Source organism: Ctenocephalides felis, unplaced genomic scaffold, assembly GCF_003426905.1.
Source record: "Ctenocephalides felis isolate EL2017-DRISC unplaced genomic scaffold, ASM342690v1 CF-g0.4_SCAFFOLD_03571, whole genome shotgun sequence".
NCBI lineage: Eukaryota > Metazoa > Arthropoda > Insecta > Siphonaptera > Pulicidae > Ctenocephalides > Ctenocephalides felis.
This window is the reverse complement of record NW_020539725.1, coordinates 66765923-66784362: the sequence shown is the minus strand read 5'-3', so window position 1 is coordinate 66784362 and position 18440 is coordinate 66765923. Positions and strand designations below refer to the sequence as shown.

The 18440-nt window shown below is 29.7% G+C and overlaps 1 non-coding gene and 1 pseudogene across 1 annotated transcript; both read right to left on the bottom strand.

Moving 5' to 3' along the window:
* Positions 1-2: 2 nt before the first annotated feature.
* LOC113386572 overlaps positions 3-18440 on the bottom strand; it is a 37221-nt pseudogene continuing 18783 nt past the window's right edge.
* On the bottom strand, positions 14769-14936 carry LOC113387184. Its single transcript, XR_003368134.1, has one exon. It is a non-coding gene; the product is annotated as a U1 spliceosomal RNA (small nuclear RNA).

The window sequence follows — 18440 nt, the reverse complement described above, 5'->3', positions numbered from 1 at the left end:
TCATCAGTTAGAATCGATAGGCAGATGTGCCCATTCGAAATAAACGTGTGGGTGTACCGGTATGTTCTGGCCGATGAAAGTCACCTAGATAGAAAATGATAATAACAATGGGATCGATAAAAAATAATAGACGAGTTAAAAAATAGGAAGATGAATATTTGGAATCATTTTTGGGTCGTTAAAAAATTATATTTTTAGAAGGTTTCGTTGTACACAGTAATTTCATACTTAAGCTAAGGTAACCATATTTTTTAAAGTCAATACATGGACGGCAAATTCAAAATAATATTCTAATAATGATAATAAATCTATTTATTTCGGAACGGGACGGCGGAGTCTCTTAATAAGAAATGAAATTGAAGGATGCACTAAAAACAGTTTTTTACATTTTTTTTAATATAATTGTGAACCCTTAAGTAAAAACTGTATTCCTCGATTATATGTTTCACCCTTTTTTATCTATGATATAATTATATCTTATATTTTATCTCGATTATATTTTTTTATCTATATTATATAATATCTTATATTTTTACATCTATCTTTGATTCGCTCTTGAAACATTATAAAAATTTAATTTTCTTCATAATTGATTTAAAAAACAGCAGCTTTTTTATTCGTTTTCATAAGTTTTCTTAATTTTCATAAAATTAAATATGAAAGTTCTAATTTATTTATGTGAGAGGCCCTTAGCAATTTTATCATTCATAACGCATTATTTCATATAAGCATATTCGTTGTATATTTTGTTTTATTTCGTAACTGTAATTTTAGAAGATTCGATTTAACCCCATACTGCCAAACCGGGATGTATAGTCACCTTGCTTAAAAGCTGCTTAATATATATTATATTTTTGAAAAGCCATTTTTATAGATAAATATTTATATAAATTCAATTGATAATTACAGTGATGCCAAACTTGTGTAAGAACAAAATAAATTATTGATTGGTATTATCAAGAGACCATTTCTTTGTAAGTCTTGTATTTTGTTGTAGTTGTAGTTGCAGGATGTCCTTTAAAGTCTGTTTTAAAATATATCTCCAATCTGCTTCGATATCTTATTATCCTGGTATATTTCACAAATAGTCTTCATTTTTAGATCATTATAATTAGTCTGATTAGTGATGTACCGAGAGTTAAATATTGTTCTCTCGAGAGTTTATAGCAAGACTTAAGTAGGCAATAGATCAATTGATTGCAAACAGAATAGTTGATTGTTTGGTACCAAGATTTTCTAAAAGTTACCCAGTGCCTCATCACCAGTTTTGTAAATTAATCAAAAAAATTCTATGTCTCTAACGAAATTTCTATGAAGATTGGCTAAATTTATTAAATATAATTATTATTTGTTTTTATAACTAATCTGTATTAATGAACAACTCAACAGAGTGATTAAACATTAATTATTTTAATTGTAATTTTTGAGAAATATTTTTGCGTGTTCAAGCGAATAAAATCATGTACTGACAATATATTTTTCTCAAGTGAGGCGAATCAAAAAATTATAAAAAACCAACAATTATAAAATTTATAAATTTATATATATATATATAGATATATATATATATATATTGGTTATTACCTCTGGTGAATCGAATGGATATTTATTCGTAAACTTAAATTGCAACTGAAAATGTTCTCCTTCATACAGAGTGCCTTCCCACCATCCATATTCACAACCCACCTGGAATAAAAATTTCTGATATTACTTAAGTAATATTATATATTAAAGTAATTGTAAAAAAAAACAAAAAAAACGATCTGGCTGATCCTCATAAAAATATTTGATTCAGTTGATCTATGGTATTTGAAAATAAGTGAAAAAAAAGATCTTCCGTACAAAAAAACATATTGTGATTTTGTTGAAAATATATTTTATACGTGTATAATTTGTTCTCATTTCAATTCAAATTAATCAGGTTTATCTTTTCTATGTCTTTATACAAATCTTAACTTAGAATTAAACCTAGTGGTAAATTTCGTGCTACATTTAGTGGCGCCTCTATGGAGTGCGGAAACAATTAAAATTGAAGTAATGTTATGCGACTGTGTTAGCAACCGAATATAAGATTTTACCGAATTTTAATAATAACACACCCCGATTCATAAACTTAATCATTTAACTCTGTTTGGTTAATTAATGTATCTTTAGATGAGAAAACAATTCACCAATGCGAATCGCAAAAGTTAAGGGGGTCTTCCTATGTGATGGGTTGAAAAAATCGATTTTTTTTTCATAAATTGCTCCCTTAACATGTCTAGAATACGGTAGTAAAGCGATTTTAGAAAATTTGAAGTCGTTTTAAAGATACAGCAGGTAAAAGAAAGAGCGGTTCGGAGCGCTGAGTTGGCAGTTAGAAACTTTAAACGTGTTTTTCTCAAAACTGTGTTTTTCAAACTTGTCTCCATTGTATCTCAGAAACGGCTGGACCGAATTACTTGAAATTCACAGGGCACACTCAATATATTTAAACTTCGATTTTTTTATAGCAAAAAACAAAAAAACGCCTAATTTGCAACTTTTATTTCAAATGCCTATCAAAAATCCAATTTTTTTATATTCATTTGATAATAGGTCATTCCGTGCTTTTAAGCCTACAAATTAAAACGCCTACAAATTAATTTTTTTTTTCAGATAAGCCGATCAGCCGGAATCGTGAAGGAAGTGGGAGCTCTTTTTTCGAGGCGGGGGTGTTCAGAGCGCTGTAACTCTAGTTTGACTGAATATTTTTAGCTGAAATTTTATATTTATACTGTCCAAATATGTGTTAATAAATGATAAAAAACTTGAAGCTCTAAATATTTACTGGTCGTAGAAAAAAAATCCTAAAATATCCCTAAAAAACAGGCCGTCACATAGGAAGACCCCCTTAACTCTGTTCGGTTAATTAATGTATCTTTAGATGAGAAAACAATTCACCAACGCGAATCACAAAAGTTAACAAGTTTCTAATCCTCTTAGGTATAAAATTCTAAAACTAATTAGTTAGTAATAATTAATTAATTACTGTTGTAAATTCTGCCCGGCCTGGTCCCCGTCCACGGTGACACCGGGCGGGGGCTCCCTCATCAGCGCCATCAACTCTTTCTGAAGTCTTCTCTGGAAAACAAAATAGACATAATTAGTAATATTAAATTAATAAATTCTAATTGTATTTTACGACTTCAGTAAAAGATGTTATTACTTTTATGACCATGTCTTTGACTGTCTCTTTGTATTCGATGGATTGTAGATTTATTTATAGGTATATGAATATGTCACAAATAATTTTTATTTTCTTTGTATGAAATGAAAACATTTGAGAGTAGATTTTTTATAGTATGTCAAAATTAATCAATAGTTCGATGTTATAAATCGATAAATAATTGGAATGATTTTGACATTAGCTTTATATAAATACACACACACATATATATATATATATATATATATATATATTAGGGTGGTCCTTAAAAGGGTCATTTTCGAATTTTCTTGCTCCCAGGGGCTCAAATGGTTCCAAATTGATAAAAAACAATTCCCTGGAAGTTTTAGCTCTTAATATTAACATTTAGATAGAGCGCAATTCAATCAAAGTTTGTATGGAAAGAGCATGGAAAATTTTTTGAAAAATTAAAAAAAATGTTTTAGGTATAACTTAGCGCCAAATGAATGAGTTTTTATTCATTCATTTGTTCGCTAAATTACATCTAAAAAACATTTTTAATTTTTTTAAAAAAATTTCCATGCTATTTCCATACAAAACTTTGATTGAATTGCGCTCCATCTAAACGTTAATATTAAGAGCTAAAACTTTCAGAAAATTGTTTTTTATCTATTTGGAACCATTTGAGCCCCTGGGAGCAAGGAAATTCGAAAATGACCATTTTAAGGACCACCCTAATATATATATATATATATATATTTAAATCATTAAAAATTTTAAAATCATTTTTCGACTTGCCTCAAGTCTACCACCATGGAGTACTCCATCTGGTTTCTTTTTGCTACGATATAAAGCACCACTAACTTTTAACGACATTTTTTTAAATAAAACTGTTTATTTCTATATTTCAAATATTTATTAATTAATTATTATATAATCAGTTGTCCGCATCTTATATGTTCAAAATTCACTTCTTTCTTTGATCACAAAACACCAAACTTAAATAATTAAGTTGTTAGAAAATTACTATTGGTCTCTTTAGGTAATATTAGTGTAACTTTTATTTGAAATGGATATTACAAATAGATTTTAACTAAGATATTGAAACTCTTTAATCCCTCTTAATTTTTTTTACACAATCTAATATTTCGTAAGATTTTCAGAATTTAGTACTTTGATTATTATTAGCGCAAAATCATTAAACTATTTTTATTAATGTATTTTAGAAGCTTATTAAAAATATTAAGATTTTTAAATCCTTTCAAAATTTAAAAATAATGATAAGATTTTCAAAACAATTTCAAAATTCAAATTATCTAAAATCTACAAAGTTTTCAAACAATATCGAATATTTCAAAACTCTCAAGAAATATTATATAAATTAAATAAATTTATATTTATTATTTAAAAAATATAAAATTTTAGTTTTAAAAAAATTCATTTTCAAAAAAATCTAATTTTACAAAATATTCAATGGTTTTAAAAATTCTCAGATTTTTTCTGTTTTCAAATAATTTCGAAATTCCAAGATTTTTAAATCGTTCTCATTTAAAATGTTCATTCATTAATTATTGTAACTATTCATCATCTATTTCTTTGGTCTGGCGTACAATGTGATACCACCACTAGTTCAATTCTTCCAAAAATAAAAATATTTTTTTGATGAATATCTTCTAAAAATATATTTTGAATTAAATATTTTTTGACCCCCAGAAGTCTCTAATAAATCATAATAAATATGCCTGATGGTTCTGGAAATGTACAGATGGTTTAATTCCTAAATGGGGCCCCAATATAAATTCGACTTTATGCAATACTAGCTGATAGCATACTAACGGAGCTCTAGAATCCATAAAGACGAGAGATGCACTTTACGACAGATTTAATAATAGTTTGGCAGCTGGATTTACTTTTAAACGAATAAAGTAAAATGGAAAAACTCAAGTCTGTGAACCAAGCTCTGGACAACCTGATATCAAGCAGTACGATATAAAAATAAAATATGCTTCAGGCTGAAAATGGCCATAAGCACAACAGGATATCTATCACTATGCTTTCCTAATTCGAGTTGAATTTTTTGAAATAAAACTTCTTTAGGCGCGAATAGGGTGTAAATCCGTACAAATACAATGGAAGTGCGTTACAGCAGATAAGATAAGATAAGAGTCAAGTGCCAATGTTTCGTCATTCGCTCTCGATGATATCATTCCTATGCGGGTCGATTGTGATTAGTCGTCGAGTATGTGAATAGAGATCTGTGGTTGTATGCGTACTGGCATCAACGTTATATGCGTACCGATATCAACAAGTAAATCGTCGTAGATAAATAAACATTTTAATGTTACATCCTGGTACAAATCTTGATTTAATGAAAAATGCCTGAATCAAAAGAATATTTTACACTGTTCCTTGAAAATATAGATTAAATAAGATTAATAATTAGTAAGTTTATTGATTAGAAATTATTTTTATATTATTCGTGGTTTCTATAAATCTTTTAAGTTATTAAAATGGAAAATATTTTTTAGGCAAAACAGATGTTACAGATGTTCAAAGAATGAGATTATATCGCCAGCGAAAAAGTAAAAAAATACAAGCAGTCAATGAATGTATGTTAATTTTAATCACATGAAGTTCTTCAAACACAATTACATTAAAAAACATTATTTGTTTAGGGGTTGTTTAACATAATCCACTGTGTGAACGAATATTATAGAATTTATTAATCAGCAATTACTTCATTTCTCTAATGAAGGTTCAAGTCCTAAATGCTAATTACAATGACAAACCGATCATGTTATATTTGAAGTATGACTTTAATTACATTATTGTTTTTAAATATTATACATATTTTTATTGCTATTATAAATATATAATTTATAATTTATCATTATATAAATGTGTATAATGGTTGACACTAATAAATGTGTGCATCACGAGTGTTATCATATTACTAATAAACATTGTTCAAAATTGTTATATGATGTATTTATTTTTACTTAAATGCCATCTTGTACATTAGCAACCCATCTCTAATAGTGATGATATTCAAACTAATTGCACCAAAATGCGGAAAGAGCTATTCCCACTTGCATCTATATTTGCAAGTGAAAATGAATACCACTACTGCTTGATATCAGGTTGCCCAAAAACTAGATTGTGAATCCGAAAATGGAATTTCACCGATTGATTATTATTATTCTTCCAACTCCTTGTCTATAATCCTCCTCTAACATATATCGAGGAATTATATATATCTGGTAAGAGTGCAATGCACCTCTTTTACGCGGAAGCGAACGCAAAAGAACAACTTGGGCTCTTAACTCTCTTGACTTGAATCTTAACGATTCAATCTTAAAAGTATCTTATATCAGAGTGTAACGACTAACGACACTAACTACGAGCAAAACAGATTTGGAGCGGTGCCAAAAACGGACGACATCGAATTTTTAAGGAAAAAAACTTAACGAGCGCATTTATGTCCGGCGACATGTCGCATTTTTGCTAATTTAGATATTTTGAGATTTGTAGGCTTATTCTCGGATAACATAACATGTCACCAATAAGAGGAGGTTGAAGATTCGGTATTCTCATTGCACCTGATAAATTATTTACTTCCCGAAGGAGAAGTTTACGTTTTTAACAGAAAATCCTATTTGCTAATTTTATGTCTTCTCGACGTTTCAAGTTATTCTGCAAAACGGATGGGTTTACAAATGTAGATCCAGGATCGATTTTCGGAAGATCCTTGCCGATTGAACCAAGGATGGATAATGCAATAATAAAAGCAAATGAAAATAAAACAGTAATAACTATATTAAAAATAAAAATCATGAGCTATTAAAATATAATAAAATCAATTAATCTAAATATTGAAAACAAATGAAAGAACTTCAACAGAAAGTATTTCATTCAACATGTATCAAAAAGTCTTGTTGTTTTTCTGTTTGATGTTTTCATTTGTCATATCTTCTTACTTCAACTTTGTATAATATTTTCCTTTTACTATTAACTTTGTATAATATTTTCAGCATGCGTCTAACGTTCCGAATGATGACACACATGCAGTGTCGAAACGTATATAATCAATAGTTAAAAAAAAATAATAATTCTCAATCGAATTAGATCAAATTTGGAAAAAGTGTGTGTATGTAGGATATATGTGGACAATTTTTTGTCCACGATTTCAACCTATTCGAATGATTCAACTAGTGGTGAATGGCATTGTGCTTTAAGGCAAATTGCCGTACCAAAAATTGAAATTTTTAAGAAAGCTTTATAAATTTTTGTAAACTGTAAAAAAACAGATTTTTGAGAATTTTAAAATTTTGGAAAAGAATTGACTTGGTTGAAATTCTTTTTTTTTACATTTTGAAACTTTTATTCAAAGCAATCCCGCTGTGTACCATAAAAATGTACACATAATTTGTGCATATTATTAAAATATCTGAAAATTTGATATGCATATATTTATATTATATATAATAATCATTTTTGACCGCCAAATGGATTTTTTTTATTACTTTTTATTGAAACTCCGAAACGACTGGACCTGCCTTTGCCGAAAACTAATCAGCCTGTATTCCCATCAATGAAGGAGAAGTTTATGTTTTTGACAGAAAATCCGATTTGCTAATTTTATATTTTTCGAAGTTTTAAGTCGTTCTGAAGTGAATAAGACCAAATTTGAAAAAAGTGTATCTGTGTATGTAGTATATATGTGTGTGTATGTTTGGATACAAATTTTCGTTCACGATTTTGAGAACACGAATCAACCGATTCGAATGATTCAATTATCGTGGTGCATGGTATCGTAAAACTTCATAAGTTTTTGAAAACTCGAAAAAATAGATTTTGAGAATTTTAAATTTTTTTGCAAACTGATTAAAATAGATTTTGAGAATTCTAAAATTTTAAAAAAAGTTGGACTTTTATGAAAAATTTAATTTTTTTATTATCTAAAATTTTTTCATGAGCGTTGGTACGGAACCTATAGAAATGTAAACAGAATTTATACTTATTTTTAAAATCTCTATAAAAATATAATAATTTAATATGCATATACCTAATGATCATTTTTGACTGCCAATTAGCTTTTTTATTACTTTTTTATTGGGACGCCGAAACGACTGGATCCGCCTTTGCCAAAATCTAATCAGCACCTCTCCCCATTAATAGAAATCGAATGTTTTTTGAATCATTCAAATGGGTTGATCTGTGTTTTCGAAATCGTCGACGAAAATTTGTATCCGCACACATAGACACACACACACAGGCGCGCGCGTACCTCCATTTTTTTAAGGTATGCCAAAATGTTCAGAAACCTTTGAAACGTAAAGATGAATAAGAAAATTCATTTCCTATTTTTTGTGATTACTACAGTTTACCCTACGAATTAAGTAGAGAATTATCCTTGGCATCCATAAAAGATTATCCTTTTCCACGTGCCATTTGTTCGAAAGATCCGTTTATCTCGTTTCTTTTGTTTGAATTCCATTAACACATTTATTTTCTGTCTCTGAGAATAAATCCCATGAATATTATCCGTCATTGTCAATTGATAAAGAAGCAGTTCATTAATCTTTGAACGAATATCGATATTTTATTGATAATTCAATCGGAGTTCATGACACATTAAGTAAAATTCGACTCGATTCGAGATCGATGAATGGTGGTAATTGAATTTGATGTTAATCGAAAAACAAATAAATGTATTTAATTTAATACTTAAATTAGAAATTTTATTATGATTTTGGACAAGTTCTTATCTTGCTGAAGAAAAAATTTATGTTTTTCCCAAAAAATCTTGCATGCAAATTTTACGTTTCCTCGACAATTCAATTCAATTCTGAATCGTTTGACATCAAAAGTATGTGTGTAGAGGTAAAAATTATTTACATGAATTTTCCTTTACGTGATTCAGCAAAAGCGCCACGCACAAATATATGCGAACGAATAAATAAATAAATATGCGAATAAAAACAAATGCAGTGTGAAAAACAAAGCAAAATAAATAGAATTTAAAAAAATAAAGAAAACTTTGCACGTATATGTGCAAAACATCAGTCTGCTGGAGGGACAGGACAGTGCCACAGGACAGAAATAGAATAAGTCGGCGACACATTCACGGACAGGGCCGAATCGTAATAAAAAAATTGTTAAAAAAATAAATTTTATTATTTGCTTCAACAGGAATTACAACTGTACCATTGATTCAGAACTAGTTGCCTATCAGCAAGAAAATCTTAACCCACTAGTTCAAGAGTAGGCAACCCAGCGGTTAACATAAATACATATTGTTCCGTAGGGTAAGTTAAAGTAATTGCAAAAAAATCTAAAATGGAAATTTTTATATATCTTTACGTTTCAAAGGTTTCTGAACGTTTTGGCATACCTTAGTAAAAATTGATGTATATGTGTGTGTGTGCGGATACATAATTTCGTTGGCGATTTCGGAAATACCGATCAAACGATTTCAATTATTCAAGAAACATTTGATTCCTATTGATAAGGAGAGTGCTGATTAGTTTTTGGCAAAAGTGACAAAAACGGTAACTCAGTGTTTATGAGAACGGAGCATCCGATTTTAATAATTCAAAGAACATTTTACTTTATTAACAAGATGAACAACTGATTAAATTTTTGAGGAGGCAGGTCTAGCGGTTTCGGAGACCTAGTAAATTTTTTTTAAAAAAATGCCATTTGACGGTCAAAAACGATTATTAAAACATATGCACATCAAATTATCAGATATTTTATGGGCATTTGAATAATGTGTATCCATTTTGTTTACATTTCTATGGATTCCGTAACATCGTTTGTATGTTAGACGGCGACGCGGCGCTTACGCGCTTCTATATTTCGTCTCCATGCAGCTAAAGCAGTGCGATTACTTTTAAAAAAAGTTCAAAATTTCCAAAATATTTCAAGGTAAAAAAACATTTTTTTCAGCTTTTTTTTCAAAAATTTTAAATTTCTTAAACCTCAGTTTTTTAAAAAATTTAATTTTTGGTACAGTAAGTTCCAGCAATTTGCCTTAAGGCACGATGCCATACACCACTAGTTGTATTATTATATTGGTCATGATATCTTCATGGCATTGAGCTTTTGTACCAAGGAAGGCTGCTACCCTAAGAAAGGGTTTCAAAGTTGGATCGAGCTTTTTTGTACTTCCAAAACTAAAATCTACATGGCAACATGAATAGTGAAAAAAATAAGTGATAAATATACATAATTTTCGGATCAAAGAGAACCTAGTCACAGGAAACTTGCAACAAATATACAAATAATACAAACAAATTACAAAAGTTAAAAATATAACCTGATAACCCAGAAATCTGAATCATCGAAGGAGAATCTTTTCATGGGAGACCTCTACATGGTCAAATCCTAGATATGATATCATACTGCTTGATACCGAATTGACCTAGATTGAGATCAAGCTCAAGAAAGTTCATGCAACTAGGCTTGATAAAATATTATTTACACCTATTCTAGTCTCGAATTTTTTTAATAACTAGCTAAATAAATAAACATTAGAGTATTCAGCGTAAATTCTCGGATAAAATAGAAATGGTAATGTTATGTTATGGATCTATATTCGTATGAGTTGGTAGTAACAAATAGTCAAAAAGCTATGAATTTGCTGTGCGATCAGGCGTTTTACCCGTAAAACCTACCTTCACATATATGTGTTATAAAAGAGACATCAGAAAGATGCACTTATGATAAAATTGTTACTTGAGGTTTGTGCGTTTTGTAGGTTAGATTTTATGCGTAAAACGCCTGTAATAGCTTTTTAACAGTTCATTACTACCAGATCATACGAACATAGACCCGTAACATGTCTATTTTATCCGAGAATTGGTCCCTATATATATCTATCTAATTTACAATCTTAATGTACCGGTTTTATATTTTTTCATTCTTTTTTTTATATGTCGACCTGTCGGTCAGCTTTGCCTCTATTGATATCTTTTTCAAACGGATCGTATGATTGTCCAGATTATGTTATTTTTTTGGTTTATTTCAACGCGTTTGTTGCTTTGATCTTTTACCTCGCCATCTCTGTCTGCACATTTTAAAAATACCTAAGAAAAAATAAATGCGAAAAGAAAACATTACTTGCCAGCCAGCCAGCCAGCCAGCCAGGTGAGGTTCATCGGACTTTGCGACTCCCACGGGGTTGGGCGTTTGTACTAACATGTACACGCAAAATAATATAATGTGATATATATATATATATATATATATATATATATATATATAAATGCAAAAAATGCGGGCGCACACCTTAGGGGGCGCCAAACGAGTCGGAAATCGGAAATTAGATTTATAATATAATATTTATATTTTTTCATATCAAATCTAGAATTATTTATTTAAAATCTAGAATACTTAATAAATTATAATACATAATTTTACTTAACTAGGGATACGGAGATACAAAAAGCATATTTATTTTGCAATGTGATATCGGTAGAAACAATTAACCGATTAATAATTCTGCAAATTAGTAAAAAACAGCAGTGGAATCAAAAAAGAAATTATGCGAAAGATTAAATTAATTGTTGGGAATTATTGACGAAAAATTGCGAGCTGATTTAGTTGAAACAGAACTTTTCAAAAAATATAAACAAATTATAAAAAATGGGGAGTCAGTGCTTAGAAAATGACTTTTTTATTCCGAGAAATTGAATTGTAACTTTTGCTTTTGTTGCAAATGTTTCGCATCTGTTGAACTTTGAATGTTGAAGACATGCGTGGAACAAATATGAAAAATGGAAGCAAAATTTACTTTGGAACGAAAATCTTAAGGCTTGTTATATACCTAGTGGTGTCCATACTCTAAATTTAATAATTATTAACTATGTATACAGAAATAATACATATCAAATATAATAAGTTTTTTTTTTTAATATTGTTCAAGAAATGTATAATTTCTTTGCATTTTTACTGATTTTTGAACAATACTTCTAAAATACGTTAAAAATTTAACTTTGAAAATGATGAAAAATTAAATAAAATTAAAATTTAAAAAATACAACATGAAATACGAGTGTTATGTTTGAAAATGAAATGCTAGTTTTTTTAAATATTAATATTGCACATACGTTAAAAATAATTGAAAATTCCAAAATATTTGATATAATCAACCCCCGAATCGCCACGATTTTCTAAATAAATTTAAAATCAATATATTTTATACGCTTTTAGATTATATCTAATTTTTTGTGCAATCAATCCAGAATAATTAAAAATAAATTTATTTATTTAACTTAATATTTTTGTTAAATTAAAGTTATAGAATTTAAGAAATGCATTTCAGAAATAGTATTTATTATTTTGATATCAAGATCGTTAAATTTTATAACTTTAATCTAACAAAAATATTAATTCTTTTGCTATGGTAGTCGAACTTACATCCTTAACCAATTTACTACATATTGAATATTACTAAAATGTGAAATTATGACAGGGATTGTTTTATTTATTGATATCGATAATAATAAATAAATTTAACATTAATATATTTTATACCCTTCTAGATTATATCTAAATTTTTGTGTACTAAATCCAGAATAATTCAGAATGACTTGAAACGTCGAGAAAACATGAAATTAGAAAATTATTTTTTGATGAAAACATAAACGTATCCTTTTAAAACTTTTAACAAAAAATGCTTCTTTTCTGGCATGATCCATCAGTTTAACCTCGTGATTTGGTTTCCTCCACGAAAAAAAATTCCAATATACGATCTATTGATTTTCCAATTTACCTTCCAATTCTGAATATCAATAACAATAATAAAATGGCTATCATCGCATTACTAATTATTTGCATAAGATATTCTCTCTATTTATCAACATCACCTCAAGTTGACAATCGCATTGTTAATAAAAGAATTTGATTACATATATTATATGTGAATCGATAATTGAGTCAACATTGACATACCTTGGTTAGAATTTTAGCAATTCATTGACAGGATTTCACATCGCATATTTTATTGTTGAAATATTCAGAGATAATATTTTATCTTTCTAAAATTTCTCAGATGCAATCTGAATCATATTGTTTGCGAAAGAAAATAATTAAACAAACATTGCATCAATATTTACATTGTACGAAATTAAATACAGATGAAAAGAAAACTAGTGCATGTGCATCGAGCCTTAAGGCAAATTGCTGGAACTTCCCGTACAGTGATATAAAATTTTTAAAAGCTCAGAATAGAAAAACTAAATTTCTTTGTGAATTTTGCTTTTTTTAACATTTTTGAAAATTTTGAAAAATTTGAGATTTTTTTTATTTTTGAAAATTTTAAATTTTATGCAAGCTTTTGATACCCATTCATTACAAAGTATCTGGTTTTCGACCGCCAAATGGCGTTTTCTTAACTTTTTGTGGATTTCTGAAACCGCTAGACCCGTCTTTGCAAAAACCTAATCAAATCTTCATTACGACAATACAAAGGGTATATTTTTGAATCATTCAAATCGGATTCTCCGTTCTCTCACAAACTTAATTGCCATTATCTACACTCTTTGCACTGTATCTCCGAAACGGGTGGACTTGCCATTTCCAAAAACTATTCAGCACGCCTCCCCTTAAATAGGAATCGAATGTTTTTTGAATCATTCAAATCGGTAGAACGATGCTCCCAAAAAAGACGGCAAAAAATTGTATCCGCACATACATACATACTACACACACTTACATTCATTTTTACTCAAACATGCCAAAATGTTCAGAAACCTCTGAAACGTAAAGATATGCAAAAATTTTCATTGTTTATTGCCAAATGTTCAGTTTCATGTGTGTGTATGTGCCGATACAAATTTTCGTCGACGATTTCGGAAACACCGATCAACCGATTTGAATAATTCAAAAAACATTCGATTCGTATTGATAAGGAGACGTGCTGATTAGTTTTTAGCGAAGTCAGGTCTAGCCGTTCCGAAGATATGGGGCAAAAAATGCCGAAAATGGTAACTCAGTTTTTGAGAGAACAGAGCGTGCGATTTGAATAATTCAAAAAACATTTTACTTGTATTGACAAGATGAAGAATTGATCAAATTTTCATAAAGGCAGGTCTAGCGGTTTCGGAGATCTAATGAAAAAAGTAAAAAAAATGGCGATCAAAATTTGGCGATCAAAAATGATCATTAGACATATGCACATCAAATTATCAGATATTTTATAGAGATTTTAACAATAAGTATGAATTTGGTTTACAGTCCTGAAGGTTCCGTACCAATGTTTACCCGTTAGACAGCGACGCGGCGCTTACGCGCTTTATATTTTGTCACTATGCAGTTAAAGCAGTACGATAGCTTTGAAAAAAAGTTCAGATCTTCCAAAATATGTCAAAATAAAGAAAAAAAAATTCCAAAAAAAATTTAAAAAAAAAAAAAAAAATTTTAAAAAAAAGTAATTTTTTGTCCAATTTATAGTTTCTCAAAAATCTTATTTTTTCGAAGTAAATTTTTTTCAAAAATGTTAAGCGTTTTTAAAAAAATAATAATTTTTGGTACGGGAAGTTCCAGCAATTTGCCTCAAGGCACGATGCCCTAATTGCCTTAAGACAGAATTCCACTTACAGCTAGTTTCTTTTGATCAGGACGATACGCTTGTTGCCGACGCTCGTCCCGACTACCAAAAATTTAACGCCGGTAAATCCTCTTTAGGGATAACCGCGGGGCTCGTTCTGGAGTAAGTGCAAGTCCTGAATTCGCCCCGGGGAACCGCCTTCATGATCGCGGTTGACCCATACGCAAGTAGTGTAGCTCGTCTTTTGTTTTTTGCCCGGACTATCTAAATTCGTACTCTATTTCATAAGAAGTTTTAAGGGAGGAAAGGTTTTGGGGTTATCTGTAGGGAAAAAAATACAAAAAACATGTACTGGGTTCAAACCGATGTAAAAGCAAGGATTTGAACCAAATAAGAGGCAACCCAATCGTCGGCCTATAGTAATTGATATTTAGCGCAGCCCAGCCGTCAGGAAAATGTGAAAATTTTGGACCACATTTTAGCCAACAATTTGAAATTAATTTTAAAAATTCCAATCGTTGAAAAAAAAACCGTGCTGACTAGTTTTTGGCGACGATCTGACGGGCCATTTATCGTAAATAGTTGAAAATATTTTTAACTTCCCGCAGGGTAGTTATAATAATGGGCCAAAAATCGAAATTGAAAAATTTTGCATATCTTCAGGTTTTGAAGGTTTCTGAACTTTTTGGCATTCAGACAAAATGAATGTGTGTGTGTATGTATGTTTGGATAAAATTTTTCGTCTACGATTTCGTTCGCACGGATCAACCGATTTAAATGATTCAATTATCATTCGATTCCTATTGATAGGGAGATGTGCTAATTAGTTTTTGGCAAAGGCAAGTCCAGCCAGATACGAAGCAAAGGGTTGAATTATAAAATTTTATCAACGTTTAGAATTTCGCCGCGCAATTGAGAGATTCTAATCAGAATCTATGCCAAGTAGAAGCTACTGCTTACAGTTGACGTCCACGCTTAAATAAAATACGTTTTTAGAACCCGAAATATATTAAACGAGATGTGTTCAAGCAATTTACCTTGAGGCACGATGCCATACACAATAGTTTTTTTTTCTACTTTTTATGATAAAAGATTTTGTAGTCTGAAATAACATGCTAAAATATTATAGGCCTACGATAAGTGGTTGAATTATAAAAAAAATATCATAATTTAGAATTTCTCCGCGCGCTTGAGCGATTTTAATCACAATCACATATGTATGCTCCGTGTTTTGTAGACAGCTACTGATTACAGTTGACGTCTACACTTAAATAAAAAAACGTTTTTAGAACCCGAAATAGATAAAATAAAATGTGTTGCACAAATTAATTCAATTTATGCAATAACAAATATGATAGATAGATAAATGTCAACAATTACTATATAAAATATTAAATATTGAAGAAAAATTTTTATTTCCTTGTTTATCAAATTAAAAAAAAACATCATCATGTTCATATTATGCTTGAATTTAGTTTAAATAATTATCAATACGTTTGAAATTTTAATTTCACTTTTAATCTATTATATTATATTATATTTTTAAACGTTTAGGAAAATATTTATTTGACTATTTGTCAAATAAAAAAAAACATATCAATTGATCATCACGCCAAACTAAAAATAATCTTCACATTATACTTGAATATAATTTAATTAATTATCACAATTTTTTTTAAATTTTGTTTTAAAAAAAAATAAAATAAGCCTAAAGGGTTTTTATGAAAACACAAATTTCTTCTTTAGGAAATTAAAAAAATCATTTACGATGTTGAGTTATAACTAAATCTAAATTCTATTCAGTGCACTTGTAATTACCGCACTCGTTGCTTTATAAATTAATTAACTGTTAATTGAAAAACTGACTAAAGTGTCGACAGACATTAACCGACGTTCAGTAAAACAACAGATCAACAGCTGATCGATTCGATTCGGCCACGCGCGCCTCCGGGAGCACACGCCGACTGACTGACTGACTTGAGACTGACTCTGACTCATCATCGGGGGGCTCATGACCGTGCACCAGTCGACGATTCGACCATCCGACACGGTCCCCAGACCACAAGAAAAGAAAAATAAGAAGGGAGCCCGTGATAAATTATACTTGTTCTCTCGATATACAGCTATATACACTTTTTGTAAATAGACTTCTGTCTGACATCTGAGAGTTATGTTTATTGAAGTGAAACTCCTAATGCGACTTCTAATAATGTTAAGTTAAGGGGGTCTTCCTATGTGATGGGTTGAAAAAATCGATTTTTTTTTCATAAATTGCTCCCTTAACATGTCTAGAATACGGTAGTAAAGCGATTTTAGAAAATTCGAAGTCGTTTTAAAGATACATACAGCTGGTAAAAGAAAGAGCGGTTCGGAGCGCTGAGTTGGCAGTTAGAAACTTTAAACGCGTTTCTCTCAAAACTGTGTTTTTCAAACTTTCCTCCATTGTATCTCAGAAACGGCTGGACCGAATTACTTGAAATTTACAGGGCACACTCAATATATTTAAACGCATGGAATGAACTATTATCAATTTTCAAAACTTCGATTTTTTTATAGCAAAAAACAAAAAAAACGCCTAATTTGCAACTTTTATTTCAAATGTCTATCAAAAATCAATGCCTACAAATTAAAAGGCAGTTTATTTTTTTCTTCAGATAGGCCGATCAGCCGGAATCGTGGAGGAAGTGGGAGCTCTTTTTTTCGAGGCGGTGGTGTTCAGAGCGCTGTAACTCTAGTTTGACTGAATATTTTTAGCTGAAATTTTATATTTATACTGTCCAAATATGTGTTAATAAATGATAAAAAACTTGAAGCTCTAAATATTTACTGGTCGTAGAAAAAAAATCCTAAAACATCCCTAAAAAACAGGCCGTCACATAGAAAGACCCTCTTAAACAAATATTAATATTTTTGTGGAGGGAGTATAAAAGTGACCAAGTGAGAATTATCTTCTAAACGTTCTGGATAGTCTGAAAATATTCTAATAATCTGAAAATAGTACAACTAGTTTGAGTAGTCTAAAAATGTTCTAAATTGTCTAAAAATATTCTGGATAATCTAGATATGCATGAAAAATATTCTAAATATTCTGAAAATAGTCTTACAATTCCCCATAAGGTCTAAAATGTATTGGGTAATTTGAAAATGTTCTAACAAAATTCTGGATAGTATGAAAATGTTCCAGATAGTATGACAATATTCTGGATAGACCGAAAAAGTTGTTTTCAAAATCTTGTTTTAAAATCTTTGAATTGTGGCGATGTTGGATTTGCGCGCCGTTCCCCAAAGCTGTATTCCGTACGTCCAAATTGGTTTTAACGTGACTTAATAGCCTGAAAATGTTCTAGATAGTCTGAAAATAATCTGAATGGTCTGACGATATTCCGAATATACAGAAAATATTCTAGATAGATTGACAATGTTCTGTATAGTTTACAAATGTTTTCAATAACCTGAAAATAGACTAGATAGTCTGAAAATGTTTTGCATAGCCTGAGAATTTTCTGGATAGTCCAAAAATGTATTAGATAGCCATTTTCAGAATATTATAATTATTCTAAAAATGGTGCGGCTAGTCTGAAAATGTCAAAATGTTTTGTGTAATCTAACAATGATCTGGATTGTATGACAATATTCTGGATAGTTTGAAAATTTCCTTTTGGATAATCTAAAAATGCTCTGGATAGTATGTAATTATATTTTAATAGTGCTAAAAGTCTTAGATCATTTTTGAATGTT